Source organism: Aythya marila (genome assembly GCF_965140915.1).
Source record: "Aythya marila genome assembly, chromosome: W".
Lineage (NCBI taxonomy): Eukaryota > Metazoa > Chordata > Aves > Anseriformes > Anatidae > Aythya > Aythya marila.
Genome location: NC_139081.1, coordinates 12,761,285 through 12,776,969, shown reverse-complemented (window position 1 = coordinate 12,776,969; position 15,685 = coordinate 12,761,285).

The window sequence follows — 15,685 nt, the reverse complement described above, 5'->3', positions numbered from 1 at the left end:
AAAGAAGGGTGATTCAGGAGACTCCATGCAGTCTTGGGTCTCTTGTTCTCCAGATGAGTTGCTTGTTCTCCAGCCATTAAGGCATGGAAGTTTCTGAGTGTTTGCTGTTGTTACATTCATAGTTGTTTGACCAATGAAAAGTTGTTTTGAAAAGAAATGCTGTGGAGAGAAGGGTATAAGAGGGGAGCCTGCCCTCAAGATTAAAAAAAAAAAAGAAGAAGAAAAAAGAAAAAGGCAGCACGATGAAGTTACATCAATAAAGAAGCAGGAAAAAGAAGTGAAGAGGAACAGGCTGGCAGAATGGAGACCAGGACGGGAACAGGCACATTGATTGCCTCATGAAGATAGGTTCGGCCAAACTCAGCAAAAACTGCTCAGAGAAACTCGTACAGAAAGTCACTGGAAACAGGTGCACTGGAGCTGGAGAGAAGCTCGATCTGAGAGAAGCGGACCCGTGCACACAACTGCCTCTCGCTGGTAAGCAGTTGCGCATTATGGGGAATCATACGTCCTTAGGAACAAAGACTGTCCTGGTAACCTTAAGTTAATAAGCTTATTCTCCTTATTAACAATCGGACAGATTATGAGACTGAAATATGGGACCCAACTGAGGTCAAGGTGTGGGACTCTGCAACTAAAAACGACAAGGTTGCAGTGGGATTGCTCGGCACCTGGCGAGCAATCTCTGAGGTCTTAAAGAGCCATGTGGAGCCACAATCACAAACATCTGGTTTGCCAGACAGTGAGGGAGTTGCGGGCTCCTTTACTGATCCGACTGCTATGCCATGGGCCCCTCTGCTGCTACAGTCATCGAAGGCTTTTGCTGTTACGCCCCCTGTTGACCTGGACGTGCCTTTTGACGCAGGCCTATTGGTCTTGAAAAGGAGATGGATATGTTTTTCTTCGATCCGGGAAGAATGGGATACATAAGGCCTGAAGACCGAGTTGCTTGACAACTTAAAGCGAGACATATTGTTCAAAAGGAATGGAAAATGGAGACTTGTTTGTAATCAAGAAAAGGAATGGAAAATGACGACTGTTAAGTCATGGAACTTAAAGGATCGTTTGTTACCTTTTCTGATCATACATATGTATAGGTGTACTCGAGTTTAGTAAGTCATGGAACTTAGAGGATTGTTTGTTACCTTTCCTGATTTTATGTATGTATAGGCATACTTGTGTTTAGTATGTAAAGCAATGTTCTGTATATTTAGAATGTTTGATGTTCGTGTGTGCATGTTGGTGGAGCGTAGACTCCCCGCACACCCAGCACTGTTTACTTGCCTTTTATAGCTTTTAGAAATATTTGTTTTATAAATATTACAAAATTCAGATTGAGTTGAGACCTCATTTATAACACCCATAATGCGCAACTGCTTACCAGCGAGAAGCAGTTGTGTGCGCGGGTCCGCTTCTCTCAGCCTGAGCTTCTCTCCAGCTCCGGTGCACCTATTTCCAGCGACTTTCTCTATGAGCTTCTCTGAGAGGTTTGCTGAGTCTGGCTGAACCTATCTTCATGAGGCGATCAATGTGCCTGTTCCTGTCCTGGTCTCCGTTCCGCTAGCCTGTTCCTTTTCATTCCTCTTTCCTGCTTCTTTATTGATGACATAACTTCATGAGTTATGAGTCTGCTGAGATTTCTGTGTGCAAATTACAGAAAAGATGAAGAAATTACACAAAGGAACCTGGAGACTTTAGAAATATGAGCAGGAAAATGTGAAATGAGGTTCAGTCTGGAACAGTAGAAAAAAAAACATCATCTAATGAGCCATGTGGATCCACAATCACAAACATGTGGCTTGCCAGACAGTGAGGGAGCTGCAGGCTCCTTTACTGATCCGACTGCTACGCCGTGGGCCCCTCTGCTGCTACAGCCATCTAAGGCTTTTGCTGTTATGCCCCCTGTTGACCTGAACTTGCCTTTTGACCCAGACTTCTTTTTAGGCCACAAGCAAAAATGTTTGGAAACAAGCTTTACTCTGTGTGATATAATTAGTAGCAACTATAACCCAAAAAAAAATCAAAAAAAGAAAAAGTAAAAAAAAATCATATTTCAAATTGTTCACAATTTCTTACTTATGGATTCTTCTGCAAGAATATTATTATATAAAAATATGTTGTAGAATGTTTCAATCACCCAGATATCTGCTGGGAAAGCTACACAGCAGGCAGTAAGCAATCCAGGAGACTCCTGGAGTGCATTGAGGACAACTTCCTCATCCAGGTATTAGACAAAACAACCAGAGAAGCGTTTCTGGATCTGGTGTTCACCGGTGTGGATGACCTCATTAAAGAGGTTAAGATTGGAGGCAGTCTGGGTTGCAGTAACCACACCCTGGTTGAGTTTGTGATCTCGAGGGATGTGGGCCTGGCAAAGAGCAAAGTCAGAACCCTCAACTTTAGAAGAGCAAACTCCCAGTTATTCAAAGAATTGGTGGATGAGATCCTGTGGGACACTGTCCTTAAGGAAAGAAGATCTGATCAGAGCTGGCAACTCTTTAAGGATATTTTTCTTAGAGCTCAAGAGCTCTCCATCCCCATGTGCAATAAATCAAGCAAGGAAGGCAGGAAACCAGCATGGCTGAGCAAGGACCTTCTGGTCAAACTTAGGCAAAAGAAGGAACTGCATAGGTATTGGAAACAGGGCCATGTGCCCTGGGAAGAGTACAGAAATGCTGTCGGGATGTGCAGGGATGGGATCAGGAAAGCCAAGGCACTGACAGAGCTAAACTTGACAAGGGATGCAAAAAATAACAAGAAGGGATTCTACAGGTACATTGGCCAGAAAGAAAGACTAAGGAGAGTGTACCACCTCTGAAAAATGTAGATGGAGGACTGGTAACAACAGACATGGAGAAGGCTGAGGTACTTAACAACTTCTTTGCCTCAGTCTTCACTGGCAGTCAGGCTTCCCACATCTCTCAAGTCTTCAAACCTCTAGGTGCCTCTAGGTGGGGGCTGGGGGAGCAGAGTCCCTCCCACTGTAAGTGAAGAGCAGGTTTGGGACCTCCTGATACAACTGAACAGCTGCAAGTCTATGGGGACTGATGACATCCATCCCAGGGTTCTGAGGGAATTGGCTGATGTAGCTGTCAAACCACTCTCCATCATATTTGAAAAGTCATGGCAGTCAGGTGAAGTCCCTGGTGACTGGAAAAAGGGATACATCACTCCCATTTTTAAAAAGGGTAGGAAGGAAGACCCAGAGAACTACAGACCGGTGAGCCTCACCTCTGTGACTGGCAAGATCATGGAACAGATCCTCCTGGAAGCAATGTTAAGGCACATGCAAGACCAGGAGGTGATCCGAGACAGCTAGCATGGCTTCACCAAGGGCAAATCATGCCTGACCAATCTGGTGGCCTTCTGTGATGGAGTGACAGCATCATCAGTTGACAAAGGAAGACCAACTGATGTAATCTACCTGGACTTCTGTAAGGCTTTTGACACGGTCCCACATGACATCCTGATTTCTAAATTGAAGAGATATGGATTTGAAGGGTGGGCCATTTGGTGGATAAGGAATTGGCTTGAAGGTCGCACCCAAAGAATAGTGGTAAATGGCTCTATGTCCAGATGGAGGCCGGTGACAACCGGTGTCCCTCAGGGGTCTGTCTTGGGACCGGTGCTTTTCAATATTTTCATCAATGACCTAGATGATGGGATTGAGTGCGCCCTGAGCAAGTTTGCAGATGACACCAAGCTGAGTGGTGTAGTTAATACAACAGAAGGAAGGGATGCCATCCAAAGGGACTTGGATAAGCTTGAGAAGTGGGCCCATGTGAACCAAATAAGGTTCAACAAGTCCAAGTGCAGGGTGCTGAACCTGGGATGGGGCAATCCCAGGCATGAGTACAGACTGGGAGAAGAACCTATTGAGAGCAGCCCTACGGAGAGGGATTTAGGGGTTCTGATAGATGAGAAGCTGGACATGAGCCAGCAGTGTGTGCTTGCAGCCCAGAAGGCCAACTGTATCCTAGACTGCATCAAGAGAGACGTGGCCAACAGGTCAAGGGTGGTGATTGTCCCCCTCTGCCCTTGTGAGGCCCCACTTGGAATACTGTGTCCAGGTCTGGGTCCCCGAGTACAAGAAAGATGTGGACCTGTTAGAATGCATCCAGAGGAGGGCCACAAAGATGATCAGAGGGCTGGAGCACCTCTCCTATGAAGAAAGGCTGAGAGAGCTGGGGATGTTCAGTCTGGAGAAGAGAAGGCTCTGGGGAGATCTCATTGCTGCCTTTCAATACTTAAAGGGGGCCTACAGGAAAGCTGAAATCAATAGATGTACTGGGTCTGGCTGGAATGTTAACTTTCCCGGCAGCAGCCCATACAGTGCCGTACTCTGTACTTGTAGCTGGAACAGCAGTGTTATCACACCAGTGTTGTGTCTACTGCTGAGCAGCAGTGGCACAGCATTGGGCCTTTCTCTAACCCTCCTAGGGGGTGGGCAAAAAGTGAGGAGAGAAACATCACTAGGGCAGCTGACCTAAACCAATCAAAGGGATATTCCATACCATGTGGTGTCACACTCAGCAATAAAAGGTGGAAACAGGAAGAAGAGGGGAGGGGTGGGCTCTCGTTGGGAAAACGTCGGTCCTCCTCTCGAACACCGGCTGCGTGCGTTGAGGCCTTGCTTCAAGGACATGGTCAATCATCGCTCATTTGTGGGAAGTAGAGAGTAATTTCTTTCCTCTGCACTTCCATATAGCCTTCATTTATTTTGTTTGCTTGTTTTCCTCCCTTCTTTTTATTTTTCCTTTTCCCCTCCCTTTTCCCCTTTCCCTTTTATTTCCCCTTAGTTAAATTGTTTAGTTCATGGTAGTCTTTATTTAATTATTATTATTATTTCCCTTTAATTAAATGATCCTTATCTCAACCCGTGAGTTGTTCTTTGCTTTACTTCTCCCCCTCCTCATCTAAAGGAGGGGGAGTGAGAGAGCGGTTGTGGGGTTTAGCTGCCCAGCATGGTAAAACCACCACAATAGAACATTTTCCAGGGTGCTCTCTCTGCTTTTGAAAAGAGACCATTAATAACATGCTTACAGTAAAAGCAGCTGCTTGTTCAAAGTGCATTCAAGGGTGAGTTGAAAGGATGTCTCTCTCTCTCTACACAGCCTCCCCGGAGAGAGAGTTTGCAAAGATTTCAAAACCTGACCTCAGACTGTGGACAAAAGCCTTTCCTCAGCATTTTAAATATTCTTATCTAATATTAGGCTGTGAAGCCAAGGCTGAAATGCCTTCTAATATTTTGCTCCTTATGAAAGGCAATGTGGGTCAGTAAATGAGCTATAGGTCTGAAAACTACTTTACAGGCAAAATACTGCAGGACGTGTTTGTATCTCTGAGGACAGTAGGTGCCATACTAAAGCAAATTCATATGGTCCTCAACAGTGATGGGCAGCACTGCGGTGCATATACTTCTGCTTAAACGGGGCTGGATCAGTGCAGGCAAAAAATCAGAGTATCTTGAGACAAATCCAAGTTAAAGGTCTCTGATCTGACTCCTTCATTGTGAAACCTCAGCATAAAACAAGCAGGATGTTTCAAAACATACACTATAATGGCATATATTACTGTAAAACCAGAGACCATCACTGTCACATTTAGTAAATCTTTAATTCCTTTTTTTCGTGATCTCAGGCCTGCCATCTACAGTTCTGTGGATTTTGTAGTTTACATCAACAACTTTGGTGACATCGTTTATAGCAATGAATTCATGTTATAATAAGGATGCCAGATCTCATTGATTATTATATCTCTAAGTTTGTGTTCTAAGGAGATATTACTCATATAATCTCATATAATCTGCTGGGTTGACATGCTTTTTAACCCAGGCCCTATTGGCCTTGAAAAGGAGATAGAGACATTTTTCTTCAATCCGGGAAGATTAGGATACATAAGGCCCGAAGACCGAGTTGCTTAACAACTTAAAGCGAGACATATTGTTCCCACAACTAGCTCTGGAATTCTCCGGTGTTTGTAATCAAGAAAAGGAATGGAAAATGGAGACTGTTATAAGTCATGGAAGATATGGGAGCACTTCAACCAGGCCACCTGTGCTCCCCCAGTCATGGACATTGATAGTAATAGACTTAAAGGATTGTTTGTTACCTTTTCTGATAGTATATATATGTCAACAAAGAAGGGTGATTCAGGAGACGCCTTGCTGTCTTGCTTGTTCTCCAGCTGTTTGCTTGTTCTCCAGCCGTTAAGGCATGGAAGTTGCTGGGTGTTTGCTGTTGCCAGGCAAAGTTGTTTGACCAATGAATGGTTAGTGGAAAAGTACTGCTGTGGGGTGAATTTTATAAGAAGGGAGTCTGTCCTCAATATGAGATATGAAGTTAGGTCCTCAGTAAGAGAGAGCTGATGTTATGGCTACTCTAATATTTTCTTCAAATACATTTTTATTATGAAACTAGCTGAAAAAAAATATATTCAATAACAAAATTCACTGAATGGTGAAGAAAAATAAGTCCATCAAATCATGAAAAAAAAAAGCAAACTTGAAAATGGGGCTATAATATAAACCCAAAACTGTTTAAATGGTCAGAACTTTTTTTTTTTTTTTTTAATGTAATCATTCAGTTCCTCATGTAACACTGAGGCTGCCTGTAAAGAAATCCAATCCTAGATTGGTGTGATTCAAAATAAAAATTTGCAACAGCTGTTGTGTGAATATTACCATTCTGAGATTTGAGTTCCTAAGCTGATTACAGGCAAACATCTGGAAAACTGAATTGAATCAAAATCTACTAAAAATTACTATGTCTGTTAGTTTGTTGTGTTCACTTCAGGAAATAAGCAATTTTATCACAATTTAAGGAATTTCATTGCACGGTTGGTGGCATATACATTGAAAGAATGAAGCAATTTGTATTCCTTTGCTATGGAGAAGCCATTTCTTACAAAAGGGGAAACTGTAGCACTTGTATTTCCAGATATCACCATGAGATCCTTCTCACAGAGTTTGGGCAACCAAATGAAACCTCAAACCTTTGCTTACTGAAATGCAAACTTATTTATGTACATAAAAACACTTTCATTTAGACTTTTAACTTGTGAACTGAATCTTGCCTTTTAAGTTAAGATGAGCTGAAGCCTACAAAATAAGCATAGCATTGACTAATACTCAAATGTGAGCACAACTTTTGTACATTGTGGATGAAGGAAAAAGCAAAACAAAGCAACCTTTTGAAAAAAATCCAAGGACTTGATTTTGCAGATTTTTTTTTTTTTATCTTTTAGATTTATAAATGTATAAATATTGAAGCCAAAAGTTCATTTCAACCATTAGAAAACATGTACAGAATGACCTATTATTGCTTGACAGCTTTATTTTTTCACTTTTAGAAGGAAAAAAAAGCTGTAAAATCATCAGGCATTTATAGTATTCATCAGTGTCACTTTCTTTTTTTCCTTTTTTTCCCCCCAGTGGAAAAACAAAACAAAACAAAACAAACAAACAAACAAAAAAACAGAAAGAAAAAGCACTGAGGCAGAAAATGCCACCCAGGTTTAGTTACAGCTGTAGCTGAAAGTAAGAAATTAGATTCTGGGGAAAAGAATTAATCATTTTTAGCTTGGCTTTTTATATTTTCCTAATATCCTCATAAATATTCTATAAACACTTCAAAATTAAATACTACATTATGCCTGATATGAGGAGAACCTACCAGTATTATTATCAAAGAACTTTATTTTTCAGTAAAAAGTTAGAAATTTAAACTCAGGGTATTTCACTGTTAAGTAAAAAGTTGCAATCTTGTTTTCTAGTAATTATTTTATATTTGAACCTATTGACTATAACAAATATTTTTAATATTTAGAAAACATAATTTGACTATAGCTGTTCAAAAAGCTTGGTCTGAAAAAAGGCCATGCCATTCAGATGTGGAGTCCTATTTTAGTTGAGTTGCATCAGCGTACTTCCAGAAATATGAATGAAGTCAACACAATTTGCAAGAGACTATTGTATTCATATTAGGATAGTTCTTTAATAGATTAAAAAATCTTATAAATCCACAGTTGATCCTTAAGAATTAATTCAAAAGGCATAAGTCAATGAATGCTTAACTTTATCACCTACCCAACTGAGGACACTTCCTGAAAGGAATGTAAGGTGAAATTCTTCTTTAGGTGCAATAAATTGCTGGGGCAGATAAGGCAACACCATTAGAGTCACTGCAGTTCTGTCTGGGACCTCTCTAGAAGATTCAGTGTTATGTAAATTGTCTTAAATTTTGCACAGAAAGATGCTTCCTATCATTTTCTTGTATTTTTGAGGTAGACATACATCCCAAATAGAGAAAAAAAGTGGTAAAATGATAGGCAGAATCATATCAGTGTAGTCCCTCATAGGTGTGAAACTAAATGGGATGAAATCAAAGTGATACGTTCAGTGGCAGCACAACACCTTGATTGCTTTAAATGATGTACAACTATGAGAATTGTTACACATAACTGTGTTGGGTCTGTCTGAGCTGGAGTCACCTTTTCCCTGCAGCAGCCCACACAGTGCTGTGCTCTGCACTCATAGCTGGAACAGCACTGGTATCACTCCAGTGTTCTGTCTATTGCTGCACAATGCTGGCACAGCATCAGGACTCCTTCCAAGCCCCCAAGAGCCATGAGGCTGGGGGTGGGCAAGTGATGGGGAGGGGACATAACCAGGGCAGTTGACCTAAACCAACCAAAGGGATATTCCATAACACCTGATGTCACACTCAGCAATAAAAAGAGGGGCTCTCGTGGGGGAGGGTGTTGTTCCTCCTGAACAACTGCTACGCGTTTGAGGCCCTGCTTCCCAGGACGTGGCCGAACATCGCTCATTGATGGGAAGTAGAGAATAATTTTTTCCCTTCTCTCTGTGCTTCCGCATGGACTTACTGTTTCTTTTGTTTCTTTTTCTCCCCATTCCCTTTCCCTTTAATTAAACCTTTCTCATCTCAAACCTCAAGTTCTCTGTGTTGTATTTTCTCCCCCTTCCTCTTTGAGGAGAGGGGGAGTGAGAGAGCGGTTGTGGTGGAGCTCAGCTGCCCACCTGAGTAAAACCACCACAATAACAATAGGACATTTTGTCTCATTTAACGTGGGGAAAGTGAGAAAAGTGAGAAAGAAAAGAAAAGAAAAGAAAAGAAAAGAAAAGAAAAGAAAAGAAAAGAAAAGAAAGAAAGAAAGAAAGAAAGAAAGAAAGAAAGAAAGAAAGAAAGAAAGAAAGAAAGGAAGGAAGGAAGGAAGGAAGGAAGGAAGGAAGGAAGGAAGGAAAGAAAGAAAAGAGAAAGAAAGAAAAAGAAAGAAAGAAAGAAAGAAAGAAAGAAAGAAAGAAAGAAAGAAAGAAAGAAAGAAAGAAAGAAAGAAAGAAAGAAAGAAAGAAAAAGAATTAGTGAGAAATAGTGAGAAAAGAAGGAAAAGAAAATGTCAGCCCTTGCTGTTATAGCTTTAGCTTAGATGGCAGAAATAAAATGCTGGCCCCAAGATCTGCATGGAGTCATTCAAACAGCTTAATAGCACAGGGAATAAATCACTAATATTATGAAACAGGAGACAGAGTTCTTTGGACCTGGAACTGTGCAGCTCAGCTCCAACTGCTGTACAACATTCAGAACTAACAACTTCATTTCCTCCCAACACATAATAAATAATACATCTACCCAACATAAAAGTATTTTTTATAATAGCAGTAAAAGAACTGCAGTGAGTGTGATTATCATAAACTAATAACACCCCACAGAAGATAAGCAGCACAGATTGGAGATGACCTGAAAATGAGTCTATGGTTCACGTGGCTGGTACTGTAATCTGACCAGACAGTGTCCCATTTTGACCATGCTATCCCAAACTGCTACTAGGTTTTAATATTCTTTCCCCTTTCCATAGTAATTTACACAGAAGGAGTCCATTTATCACTGTGAGTTTCCTCTTTATGTGATGACTTCTAGCACAAGAGCTAAAACGAATGCTGCGTTTTAATTCATGGCGCTGTTAGCTCTGTTTGAACACCAGCTCACACTGCCTGTAGTTTTTTCACAGCATCACACTTCTCAAGGAAACAGAAGGGAAGCTCATCTGGTCTCTTTTTAGCGCCTCTAGTGACACTCTAGCTTTGCAGAGGTGATGACTATACCCTCTAATGGGAAAGGAGTTGTTTGGTAGTTAAAATATACAGCTGGATATTAGCCAAATAGGATTCGTTTCATACATTTGCATAGACTTGTATGAACAGTAACTCCATGCTGCACTTGGATTGTCAGTGAAGTAGGTCCCTTCTTACTATGTTCTTGAACATGACTTTGTTCTTGCATGTGTATTGCAAGGGGACCCCAGCACACATCTCAGTACTGATGCATGAATACATGTAAATAATTGGGCTGGTCAGTGAACTACAGGGTCTGGCATTTCCCAGATAACACAAACATATTCTCATTCACTTCACTTTCACTTTATTTAAAATAACGCATGTAGTGTAAAGTCCTTTCCCTATTATTGTTTCTGATAATATCCTGTAAAATGACATGTTTTGATAGATATAAACTATTATGACAGACAGGAAGAAAGACATATTAGAATCTGAATAGGGTTCATCATTGCTGATTGTTCACCCATTGCTCTAATATATTGAGTGAACATGTAGTTTGGAAATTGCAATGCAGTCTTATGCATTTAAGCCTGATATAATCCTAATGAAATCAATATAAATCTTTCTATTTCTGAGCATGTTGAACCGGATCTTAATAAAATTGTAAAAACTCCTTATTTGTTTAAAATATGTTCAGAAATAAAGGGAGAAGGGAGAGGTTTCCCTAAACCCTTTACAAAAGGCCTTCTGAACAGCATAGATGAAGTCAAAATTCTGCACAGACACTTCCTTTTGTGGTATCTAATAAAAATATATTTGTGAATAATCCATAATTAAATGAGAAGAGAATAACATTAATTATTTCACTAGATTGTTAATCAGCAGGGTATTCTGTGCCCCCTCTTCCTACTAGCTAACCTGTCAGGGTCTAATACTTCTTGCCAAGAACAGGGTTGGGTTAAGGTCCACGAGGAATGCCAATTCTCTTGTTCCATTACTGAGAGCACATATAGATAATTTTTTGTACTAATCACAGAATAAGAATTTCTAGGTTGGAAGAGACCTCAAGATCATCGAGTCCAACCTCTGACCTAACACTAACAAGTCCTCCACTAAACCATATCACTAAGCTCTACATCTAAACATCTTTTAAAGACCTCCAGGGATGGTGACTCCACCACTTCCCTGGGCAGCCCATTCCAATGCCTCACAACCCTTTCGGTAAAGAAGTTCTTCCTAAGATCCAACCTAAAACTCCCTGGCACAACTTTAGCCCATTCCCCCTCGTCCTGTCACCAGGCACGTGGGAGAACAGGCCAACCCCCACCTTGCTACAGCCTCCTTTAAGGTATCTGTAGAGAGCAATAAGGTCGCCCCTGAGCCTCCTTTTCTCCAGGCTGAACAAGCCCAGCTCCCTCAGCCACTCCTCGTAGGACTTTTTCTCCAGGCCCTTCACCAGCTTCGTCACCCTTCTCTGGACTCCCTCAAGCACCTCCATGTCCTTCTTGTAGTGAGCGGCCCAAAACTGAACACAGTACTCAAGGTGGGGCCTCACCAGAGCTGAGTACAGGGGGACAATCACTTCCCTAGCCCTGCTGGTCACACTGTTCCTGATACAAGCCAGCATTACTTATAGGGAGGTCATCAGCGACCATGCTGGGACTACAAGTATTAGTGGGACTTATTGATAAAGACTATCAAGGAGAAATTCAAATAATGGCCCATATGTTGTTTCCACCGTTATTTGTGCCTAAGGGCACCAAGGTAGCACAATTGGTTCCGTTATCACATCTTGCTGAAGCTATCTCGCCCATGCAGGAGCAACCGCGAGGGCAAGGAGCATTTGGCTCTACGGGAAATGTGGCTTTGTTAACTGTGGGATTACGGCAAAGACCACGACAGGTGGTCACGGTGCGATATAAAGAAGAAGCCATAAGAATCGATGCGTTACTTGACACGGGAGCCGATGTATCTATAATCAGCACACAAAACTGGCCGCAGCATTGGCCAACATCTGAAACCAATGCCACAGTGGCCGGGGTAGGAGGAATGACACTTGCCCGTCAGTCACCACCCCTGCAGTGGACAATAGGGGACAAAGTGGTGAAATGTTGTGTCTCTGTTATTCCATTGCCTGACGGAGTGCACGCACTAATAGGGCGGGACATCCTTGCTCAAATGGGAATGGTTCTTACCTCGGAATGCCCTTTATAGATATGGCCATTGTTTGGACTTTCCCGATCCCGCTCCGGTGGAAGAATGATGATCCCATGTGGGTCGAGCAATGGCCGTTAAAGAGGGAAAGTCTGATACAAGTGCATAAGCTGGTTAAAGAACAGTTTCAACAGGGGCACTTAAGGTTGTCAACAAGCCCATGGAATACACCTATCTTTGTGATTAAAAAGAAGTCGGGAAAGTATCGACTGCTCCACGATCTGCGCGCGGTAAATAAGCAGATGTACGATATGGGAGCAGTGCAGCCAGGGTTGCCTAATCCTGCAATAATACCTGAAGGATGGCATTTACTCATAGTGGACTTAAAGGACTGTTTCTTCACAATTGCTCTCCATGAAAATGATAAACAAAGATTCGCTTTTACACTTCCTGAAATAAACCGAGAAGGGCCGGACCAGAGATTTGAGTGTATGGTCCCGCCACAGGGAATGCGAAATTCGCCAACTCTATGTCAGCTCTATGTCGACGATGCTCTACAGCCGTTGCGACGAAAATGGTCAGGAACAATAATCTATCATTATATGGACGATATTCTATTGGCCCAGTCAACACCATTTTCTTCACAGCAAAAGGATGAACTAACGGAGCAATTTAAACAGAGAGGATTAGTAGTTGCCCCCGAGAAGGTACAGGAGACAAGCCCATGGAAATATCTTGGATGGCATATCACCGATGCTACGATCCAACCGCAGAAATTGACAATACAATCAGACCTTAAGACTCTTAACGACGCCCAGAAGTTGATGGGTGATTTGCAATGGATTCGACCAGTGGTTGGTATTCCCAACGAGCTGTTAAATCAACTACGACCTTTGCTACGAGGGACAGATCCAGCAGCACCAATTCAGCTTACAGACCAACAAAAACAAGCACTACAGCTAATAGCCTCAATGATTACAACACGGGCTACACATCGGCGTATAGAGGGTGCGCCTCTTGATCTAACCATTCTGTGTGGCCCCCAATATTTGATGGGTGCGATAACACAGCAAAAAATAAAAACGGGGGAGAAGCAGGGAGATACGGTGGTACTAGAATGGCTAGCTCCTCCATTGCGGCCATGACGAACAATTCAAGAAAAAATCACCACATTAGCAGAATTAATTAAAAAGGGACGAAGTAGAACCTTGCAAGTAGACGGGGTCCCTCCTAACACCATATGGTTACCCATAAAGTCAAGTGATCTGGAATGGTATATACAAAATTCTGAGGAACTGCAAACTGCTCTATTGCATGATGGAGCCACGTTAATAGCAAAACCATTACAATCTCCTGTCTTGTCCTGGATGAAAAACCAGGGCTGGATAAGTAGACCAAAGCGATCACCCCAACCAGTTGCAGACACAATAACAGTCTTTACAGATGCCGGTAAGCACTCCAGAACTGCTGCAGTGACATGGAAGGATGAGCATGGCTGGCAACATCAGATTTTGCAAGCTCAGAAAGAGGATTCATTACAGACACTAGAACTGTTCACAGTAGTATGGGCGTTTGTAAAATGGAAAGATGTTCCGTTGAATGTTGTATCTGACTCTCTTTATGTAGTAGGCATAGCCAATCGCATTGAGGACTCAAGTTTGCGAGAAGTGCAGAATGGACGACTGGTTCAACTATTGACAAGTTTGCAGCTTGCAATCGCACAGAGAAGTAAGCCGTATGCAGTGATTCATATTCGCAGTCATCAATGGGAACAAGGGCTCGGAGAAGGCAATGCCCGAGCCGACCGATTAGTTGCTGCTACAGTCACTGAAGCTCCACTATCACCATTTTGCCGAGCTCGAGAAGCTCATTCCATATTTCACCAGAACGCGAAGGGACTAGCTCGAGCCTACAATTTGTCTAATGCTGACGCTCAAGCAATCGTGAAGGCTTGTCCCATATGTAGTCATCATAATTTAGGAATGGGACTCGGGTGTGGAGTTAACCCAAGAGCGTTGAAAGCTAATGAAGTGTGGCAAATGGATGTCACTCGCGTTACAGCCTTGGGACGGTTAAAATACTTGCATGTAACGATAGATACATATAGACACATGATATGGGAAACTGCTCAATCCGGGGAAAAGGCTCGGGATGTGCGGCGTCACCTCACTAGTTGTTTTGCTGTGTTAGGGGTACCTAGCACTATCAAGACTGACAATGGTCCAGCTTATAATAGTGGGCCACTGAAACGATTTATGCAATTATGGAATATCAATCATGTTACTGGTATCCCACACTCCTCCACAGGACAGGCGATAGTGGAAAGGGCAAATGGAACAATGAAACGATACTTAGAAAAGTTCAGAGACATTGAAGACGTAAAAGAAAGAATAGGAAAGGCTCTCTTTGTACTTAACCATTTATGTGTGTTTGGGGACAGCACTGAGCCCCCTATAGTACGTCACCATGCCGGGGCAGAAACTTCTAAGCCACCAGGCATGAAGGTGTTATACAGAGACATGAAAACAGGGCAATGGCTAGGCCCTGCTGAAGTGATCTACCTGGGGCGCGGTTACGCTTGTGTTTCTTCCCCTACAGGTGCAATCTGGGTGCCTAGCCAATGCGTAAAACCAGCCGTTGAAGACACAGGCGGCTGTCGCCAGAAGGAGAATATTGAAGAGTAGACAGCAGATAGAGTCAGCAGCTAAATTATATTCTTGTGAATGAGATTGTGGTATGACTGAGATTGAGATGTGCCAGAGGCCTCTGGGTGTGTGATTGTGCTCTGTGTGTGCGATTGTGCTGTGTACTGTGTGAGTGAGAGCGCGCTTTTGCCATAGTGCAGGTTATTGCCATAGTGCAGGAAGGAAGGTTGCCATAGTGCAGGTTATTGCCATAGTGCAGGATATTGCCATAGTGCAGGATATTGCCATAGTGCAGGCTGAAAGCATAGGAAATTGGTGCCGGCAAAAATCATAGAAAAATGGAGGACGAAGTAGCCCTAGATTTATTACAGCGCTTTTTAGAAAAACGGGGAGTCGATTGTAAGCAACTAGAAGGACTAGTTGCGATCGGTCGAGCAAAATCATGTTTCACAAGTACGGAGTCATTGTTTGAAGTAGCCACTTGGAGAAATTTAAGGGAATGTACTGTTTAAACCTTTTTGATCATAATGAGTCAACTCACAAATTCATTACTTTCCTGAAAGAGCACATGAGAAAGATTCAATATGGTATCAATCCTTTCAATCAATGGTTCACTGATTTGGTTGAAACAATGCATAGATGGTTACTGGGATTAGTCAAAGGGGGATTAAGGATTCTGTTCGCTGTGGTGTCAATCATCATTGCATGTAGTATTGTGATAAATGTGGTTAAAGGGTTACTTGCAAAAATGTTATAGAGATTTTGAAGTGGTGCCGGAAACAGGTACCCAGTGGATCACTGCAAAGTGGAC